Raw genomic sequence first — 7,473 nt, 5'->3', positions numbered from 1 at the left:
TCGCAGAGGCGGCAGCACATCCCAAAGCTAGGGTTTTGCAGGGGTTGCAGCAGCGTCCCAAGGCTTAGGGTTTCACAGCGGTGCAAGGAGAGGCTCCTAGATCTGCTTCACAACAGCGGTGACCAGTAACGGTGGTGGTGCGGAGCGCCAGTGCAGTGGGGACTACGACCAGGTATGTTGGTGAGTGATTTTGGGTGGTGCAATTTTTGTGTTCTTGATTTAAAAAAAAAAAAAGAAGATTGCCAAGATCTGAAATCAGTTGTACCGAGTATCTCGTCTAGTCATTTGAGATGACAGAAGAAGGGAGGTTCCGAATTGAAAAATTCGATGGTATAGATTTCAGTTGGTGGAAAATGCAAATTGAGGATTTGCTAGTTCAAAAAGATTTGGACGTGACTTTGGATGACAAGCCATAAAAGATGTCTGATGCAGAATGGGCAGGTTTGGATCGGAAAGCTATGTCTGTTATCCGACTCTCTTTGAGCAAGAATGTTGCATTCAAAATTTTGAAGGAGAAGACAGCGAAAGGTATCATGGAAGCATTGTCTAACATGTACGAGAAGCCATCTGCTGCAAACAAGGTGTTTCTGATTAGAGAATTGGTAAACACAAGGATGAAGGAAGACAGTTCAGTTACTGAGCACATCAATAAAACGAATTCGATCTTAGCCAGACTTATGTCAGTGGGCATTAAGTTCGATGATGAAGTTCAAGCTTTACTACTTTTATCGTCTTTGCCTGATAGTTGGTCCAGAACGGTTACAGCAGTTACCAGTTCAGCGGGATCCGATGGATTCACTTTTGAGAAAATTCGTGATCTCATTCTTGGCGAGGATATCCGAAGAAGGAGTTCTGGGGAAATATCTAGTTAATCGCTATATGTCATGAGAGGTAAGAGAAATATCAGAGATAGTGGGAGCAAGAACAAAGGAAGGAGTCAGTCAAAGACTTGGGATTGCTCAAGTGTAACATGTTGGAACTGCAAGCAGGTGGGGCATTTCAGGAATCAATGCCCAAATGATAACAGGGACATGAAGTGAAGTTCGGAAATCAGCAGTGGAAGGTTGTCAAGGGAAATCTTGTCATGGCCTGCGGAAGAAAGAAAGGTTCGTTGTATATGGTCGGATTACCGTCTGAGAGTGACCATCCCAGTTCAGAAGATAAACAAAGTCCGGTTCACAGAATCTCGTGGGCAGAAGAGGGTTGTCTTTACAAGAGAGAAACCCAGAGCCACAGGTCAGATTCAGGATGAACGAGCATGGAAAGGTTCAGGTAGACGAGTCAGAGATACTTGTGGCAGTGGGAGCACGGGTCGTGCTTCAGCTAAAGTTCCTAGAAAATTTCTTGTTGAATATGGAAAATGTTTGTTCTCAGGTTGTTCCAAGATCTGACAGTTCCTGTAAGTGGGAGTCAGTAGGAACAGAAAACGAGAATAAGAAGAGTGTTTGTTCTTAGGTTGTTCCAGGATCCAGCAGTTCCTGTAAGTGGGAGTCGGTAGGAACAGAGAACAGGTCAGTGACTGACGTGTTGAAACTCAGGGGAGTTTTAACGAAGTCTTCAAAATGATTAAGAAGGCTGGTGGCAACTAGAGTTTCGTCGACAGATTACAGAAGTACATGTACACAGTTGAAGCGTAGGTTGAACATTGTTCCGTGGCTTCAAGTGGGAGATTGTTGGGTATGAAACCAGGACCAATTGGGTTGGGCTGACTAGACACATGTTTAGTGAGTGGGCTTAATTATTGTGTCCCTTGATTATCTCTATTTAAAGACATCATTGTGCTTGTAATTTTGTACGCAACAGGAAAGAAATAAAACCTAATAGTTGCTCATGTGGATGTAGGTTGCAGTTGGCGACCGAACCACGTTAAATCTTGTGTTGTTTATTTTCTGCAGTTGATTCGTGATTGTGTGTGTTGTTTCCGCGTGTGTTTTTACTATAAAAAAGTTTTAGATTTTGTATATAGGAACAAAGTAGAGAATAATATAAATAAAAAAAGAGTAGAGTGTAAATTAGTAAAGAAATGATGCAAATAGAAATGTAAGTAAGGAAAACATGATGCTACATATCTCCTTTTTTTTTTTGTTTTTTTTCTTCTAATTTTTGTATTGTTCATATTTTTCTTCATTATCTTATATTTATTGATTGATTTGGTGTTTTTTTTTATGTTTTTGTGCATTGAAATTGTTTGATGAATTGTTTGCATCATTTAGCTGTGGGATTGGAACGTGAAATTAAGCGGTTGAGAATTTTGCTGCTGAAATTGGTAAATGTAAACTTGAAGAAAATGAGAAATTGTATGGATCCTGCTGCTTGAATTTTTGAACAACAAATAGAGATGAAGATTGAATCAAAATTGATTCACATTAGAACAATTGGTGCATGTTAAAGTTTTGGGTGAGTTTGAAAACTCAATTCAAATAGCAAATTGAATTCATGAGTTGATTTGTGAGATTGGAGAATCCTGGTGGGGCCGCGAAAATATAATTGCGTAAAATTGTTTTCATATGGTGGGGGCCATCAATATGAAGTTAAATTTGTGATTTGATGAGAATGTAATGAAGCAATCAACTTGTAAATTTCTTGACTTGACTCTCCGCAATTGAAGATTATTGGTGTGGGACCCGCGAGAATTGAATTGGAAAAATATCTTACAGACAAAAACAAATGTGCTGCAGCATAATTGAAGATTATTCGTGCATCATTGTGCACCATATCAATTCTATTCTAACATGCACCTTATCATTTTTCTATATTTCTAAAATTACTTTTATTTTGAATTTAAAAATTTGGCATAATAAATATAATTAATATATATATATATATATATATATATATATATATATTTTGGATAAAAAAATCCGAAACACAAAATTAAAAATACATTTTGGATAGAAGAATTTGGAATTAAATTTTTTTGGAAAAAAGGTTCTCGAAGTAATTTAGGGACTACCTTTAGGGAAAACTATCTTAATACATCCTGTTCCAGGAGAGAGTTTAAGAGGGAGGGTTACCCCTCTAAATCCAGGTATTATGAGAGGAAGAAAGGGAAAGAGAAATAGAAAAGGAAAAAAATGTCTTTTTCTAGAACTAAACCAGATATTGATAACATTTTTTCTTTTATTAGAAAACCTTATTATGATGTGCTTGAAGAAAAAAATGTGTGTGGAGTTGAACCAAATATAGACATAAACTCTTCGTCCACATAAAAGCCAACTAAATAATTGATTGAAAAAAAAGAAGAGGAAACCAACAAAGAAGAATGACTCCCCTGCAAGCATAACTAAGAAAGAACCCTTAGAGAGGGATTACGATGCTTTGAACTCTTCTTTCCAAATATATAATGCTCATTCATTTTTCACAAAAATATCAAAAGCAACACTTTTTGATGTTGTTGCCCAACTTGGACAATGAACAACACAAAATGAACAAAAATACTTTTGAAAAATACCCTATTTTTTTTCTTACAAAACTTTTATAAAAATAATAAAAGGCCTTATTTTTGCTTTGTTTTCTTTTGATTTAATTTTTTTAATAAAAAAACTTATCTCATACTTGTTTGATGTCTATTATAGATTGACATATTATCCAAGAGAAAAGTAACAAATAAATAGAGGTTGCAGTCATTGAGCATCCTTCAGATTCGAGGACAGATCCTTATCAAGAGGGAGGAAATGATAAAAATCATCTGACCTTGAAACTTTCTATAATGAAGATAGATGAAGATTGAGCTTTAATGAAGAGATTATAAAGTATTTTTCTTCTTCTTATAGACTAGTTAGGAAGTTTTAGGCCATGTATTTTGGACAAAAGTATATAATGATGTAAATAGAAAAGGAAGTAAAGTGCAAAATAGTAATAAAACGGGTACAAATAGAAATGTAGGCAAGGAAGACATAAAGTTCCACATGTCTTCTCCTCAAGGGAGAGAATTTTATAATTTGGTAGATAACCTGTCAGTAATGTTGATTTACTTATGAGTTTTTTCTTTTACGTATGAATTTTTGTCGTAGGTAATACCGTTTTTTTCGTGTAGATTTCATAATTTTTATAAAATATCATGAATTTTAAAACCTTCCTAAAATTCATAGGTTTCAAACTATAAAAATTTATTTTTTTAATAATTTATCATTTAAGCATTCATGTACTCTTTTAATCATAATTATTAAATCTATTGTATTTATTTATCTTGTTTAATAAATAAAAAAATAATATAACAAATAAACCTGAATCACTCAGATCAATCTGGCCAACTTAGCTTTTCTAATAATTACCTTTCCAACCTTACGAAGGTCATATAAATTATATAAAATTGAAAAGTAAAAATTATATAGAAATTTTGAGTTCTTTTTATTTAAGATAGTAATTAAATATAATTTTTAATTTAAATATATTAAATTAATCAAAGATAAAAATTTATACTAAACGCATTATTTTACTGATAAAAATATGACTTTTCGCTTATATGAGAATATAAATTTCATTTTCTTTACAAAAGTAAACACAATTTGTATTTGAAACATTTTAAATAATTTATAATTTGAAACATTTTAAATTAGTTGATAATTTAGAATGAATGAAATAATTGGCACTGAATTTAATATAAATTTATACAAAAAAATAAAAAAGCTTCTAAAATACAGAAAAAAGTTCTAATTTATTTTAATCAAAATTTATGAATTCTTCGTTACTTCTAAATCTAGTCAATTCATATAAACTTAATTAATTTATAACAATAATTTATCTATTTCTTATCTTCTATGTTCTTTCTTTTCTTATGTGTGTTTGTGTGACTTGATTATTTCGTCAACATTTTATGTTTTCTATACTTGTTATTATTCTTAAATTTGTTATTATTCTTAAATTTGTCTTAGAAAAATGTAGAAAAAAAGCCTAAAGATGCATGGTGCATTTCCACCCTAAATAGACCGAAAGAATACTACTACAATAACATAAACAATTGGGTGCAATAAATTAGGATTGTTCAAAAAATCGACTCTATTTACGTCAGCTAAGGAAACGCTAGTTCAACAAGAAACGTGAGCCAAAGAAATAATTTTTAATGTAGTTAATTTTTAGGATGTAATGGTGAATAGGATTATTGTGTCTTCTTAACGCACACATAGTGATTTAATAAAATAAAAATTCTTTCACATTTAAAATTACTTTTATTTTTCTTTATCTTTCCAAATTCCTAGTGTTCTTCCAACTCCTCATCATTTTCTCAAATTTCTCATCATTTTCAAATTCGTTCTAAAGAAATATGTTTTATTAATATCTTCTGTTACTAACATATATTTGACCTCGCTTGTATAATATTAATTGACGTTACAGACGTGATATTTGGAGAGGATATGACACTGACTCTATATTATAATATATGATCTGTAACACACAAAATTGGTTACTCGTGTGTCTGTAAGTAGTTATTTATGTAACGCACGCAAAACTGGTTACTCGTGTGTGTAAGTGTACTTATGTGACGTTTATGAGCACTCACTTTTCATGAAAAAAATTCAATTTTTTTTAATAAGAATCATATATTACATCGGTTAGATGGTTTAACGAGTGTAATAACCCTACCAGAACTGGTTACCCAACCACAAGTTCCTCCGCATATACTGACACACGCAAAACTGGTTATCCGTGTGTCTGTAAGTGGTTACTTATGTGACGTTTATGGTCACCTACTTTTCATGAAAAAAATTATTTTTTTAATAAAAAACATATATTCCATTGGTTAGATGACTTAACCGATGTAAAAATCATGTTACATTGGTTAGATGACTTAATCAATGTAATAACCCTACCCGTGTGTCTCAAAGTGGTTACCCATGTGATCACTCTTTATGAAAAAAAAATCAATTTTTTTTAATATGGGTTAAATATTACATCAGTTAGATGACTTAACCAGTATAATCTGGGTTATTATGAGTAAAAAACAATATATTACACCGATTGTTACTAAGAACCGATGTAATATATTTTTTTTATCCTATTTTGAAACTCGCACGCTCATTTGTACGCAATCTCACTCTGTCACGTTATTGCCACATGTCTGTAGCGTCAAATATGTGTTAATGTAACAGAGTATCAATATATCAAAATTCTTAAATAAATTTTCGAACTCTTCATACGGTCAAGGAGACTGCAAAGACAGGAAGGGCCTCTACGTGATGGTGAAGTTCATCCTTCAAAATCGCAAGGCGAAGGGGAAGGTGGTGCTTTTCCTAGCTGCGCTATCATCACCATCGCGTTTGTCATCACTGCGTCGTCATACCCGCACGACTATCACTCGTAGATGCCAGTGTTCAGAACCGCGAAGTTTTCCTCCAACCGCCGTAGGTTGAAGTTCTCTGCTACAGGTTCTGGCGTGGGCGTGGTGTCTTCCTTTTGAGACGTTGATGAGTTAACGATGAGTTTTCGGGATTTGGAGAAAGCTTTGGCGAAGAGAGCGAAGGGAATGAGATTGAGAACTGGAGAGAGAAAGGTGTGGAGTAACAACTGGTGGAGAGAGAAAGCCATTGTCGAACACAAACAAGGTTTGACAAGGTTTCTACAAAATAAAGAATATTTGAATTAAATTAGATGTAATATATAATATATAAAGTAAGATAATAAAATGAAATTGTTACTGGAGGTTTTGGTATAATTCGAATGAGGTGTCTAGGCTAGGATATGAATGTTTAAAATGCATCAGCCACAGTTTTTACCTCATCTGAAGGTAGTGGAACATAAACATCAACTACTCGTACTCTTTCCACCATTACCTTCGCCACATATGGGGAGAAAGGAACGTTATGTAAGGTGGTGGCCTCTTGATAGACTTTTCCAATGGCCACCACCTAAGGAACCTTGTTGCCCTTTACCAGTAGCTCACATTGGCTCGTCTGACCAATGATATCCTCCACTGATGTTGTAGAAGCCGCACAACTCCCCTTTGTGCTCTTGGGAGCGGGACTAACAAGCGCCTCAACCGGCTCAACAGAAACTTGTTGCGATAGAAACTCATGTTGTAACTCTAATCGCATCCGATCAGCCTCCTTTTTCATCTCCTCCATTATTTCTTGACGTATCTTACTCGTCAATTCTGCTTTGGTCTCTATGGTGGGGGAGGAGGATGAGTGTCGTGGTGCAACTTCAAAATATAGTTTAATTCCAACCCCTTTTCCAACTGCACGAACACGATCACAATGCTTAGGTCGTCCAATTGCTTCAACCAGGATATCGCGACGACCTTTACAAACAAAATTACCTTGGGAGCTTTCCTCAACCAAGCAATCCTGCAAGAGACCAAAATCATATAAGTTTTTAATATAATTAATGTTTTAAAATAAATGCAAAAAAGGATAAAAATAACTTACAATTTTTTCTGAGACTATCTTTGATTGCTCAGAACTAAATGCATCTGACTTCTTAATTTCGGTCATCTTCCATTTTATGTGGCGCAAAGGTGGTGATGGAGGAGAAGTG

This window comes from Phaseolus vulgaris, chromosome 10 (assembly GCF_051622355.1).
Source record: "Phaseolus vulgaris cultivar YP4 chromosome 10, ASM5162235v1, whole genome shotgun sequence".
In the NCBI taxonomy this organism is placed as follows: domain Eukaryota; kingdom Viridiplantae; phylum Streptophyta; class Magnoliopsida; order Fabales; family Fabaceae; genus Phaseolus; species Phaseolus vulgaris.
This window is presented reverse-complemented; position numbering follows the sequence as displayed.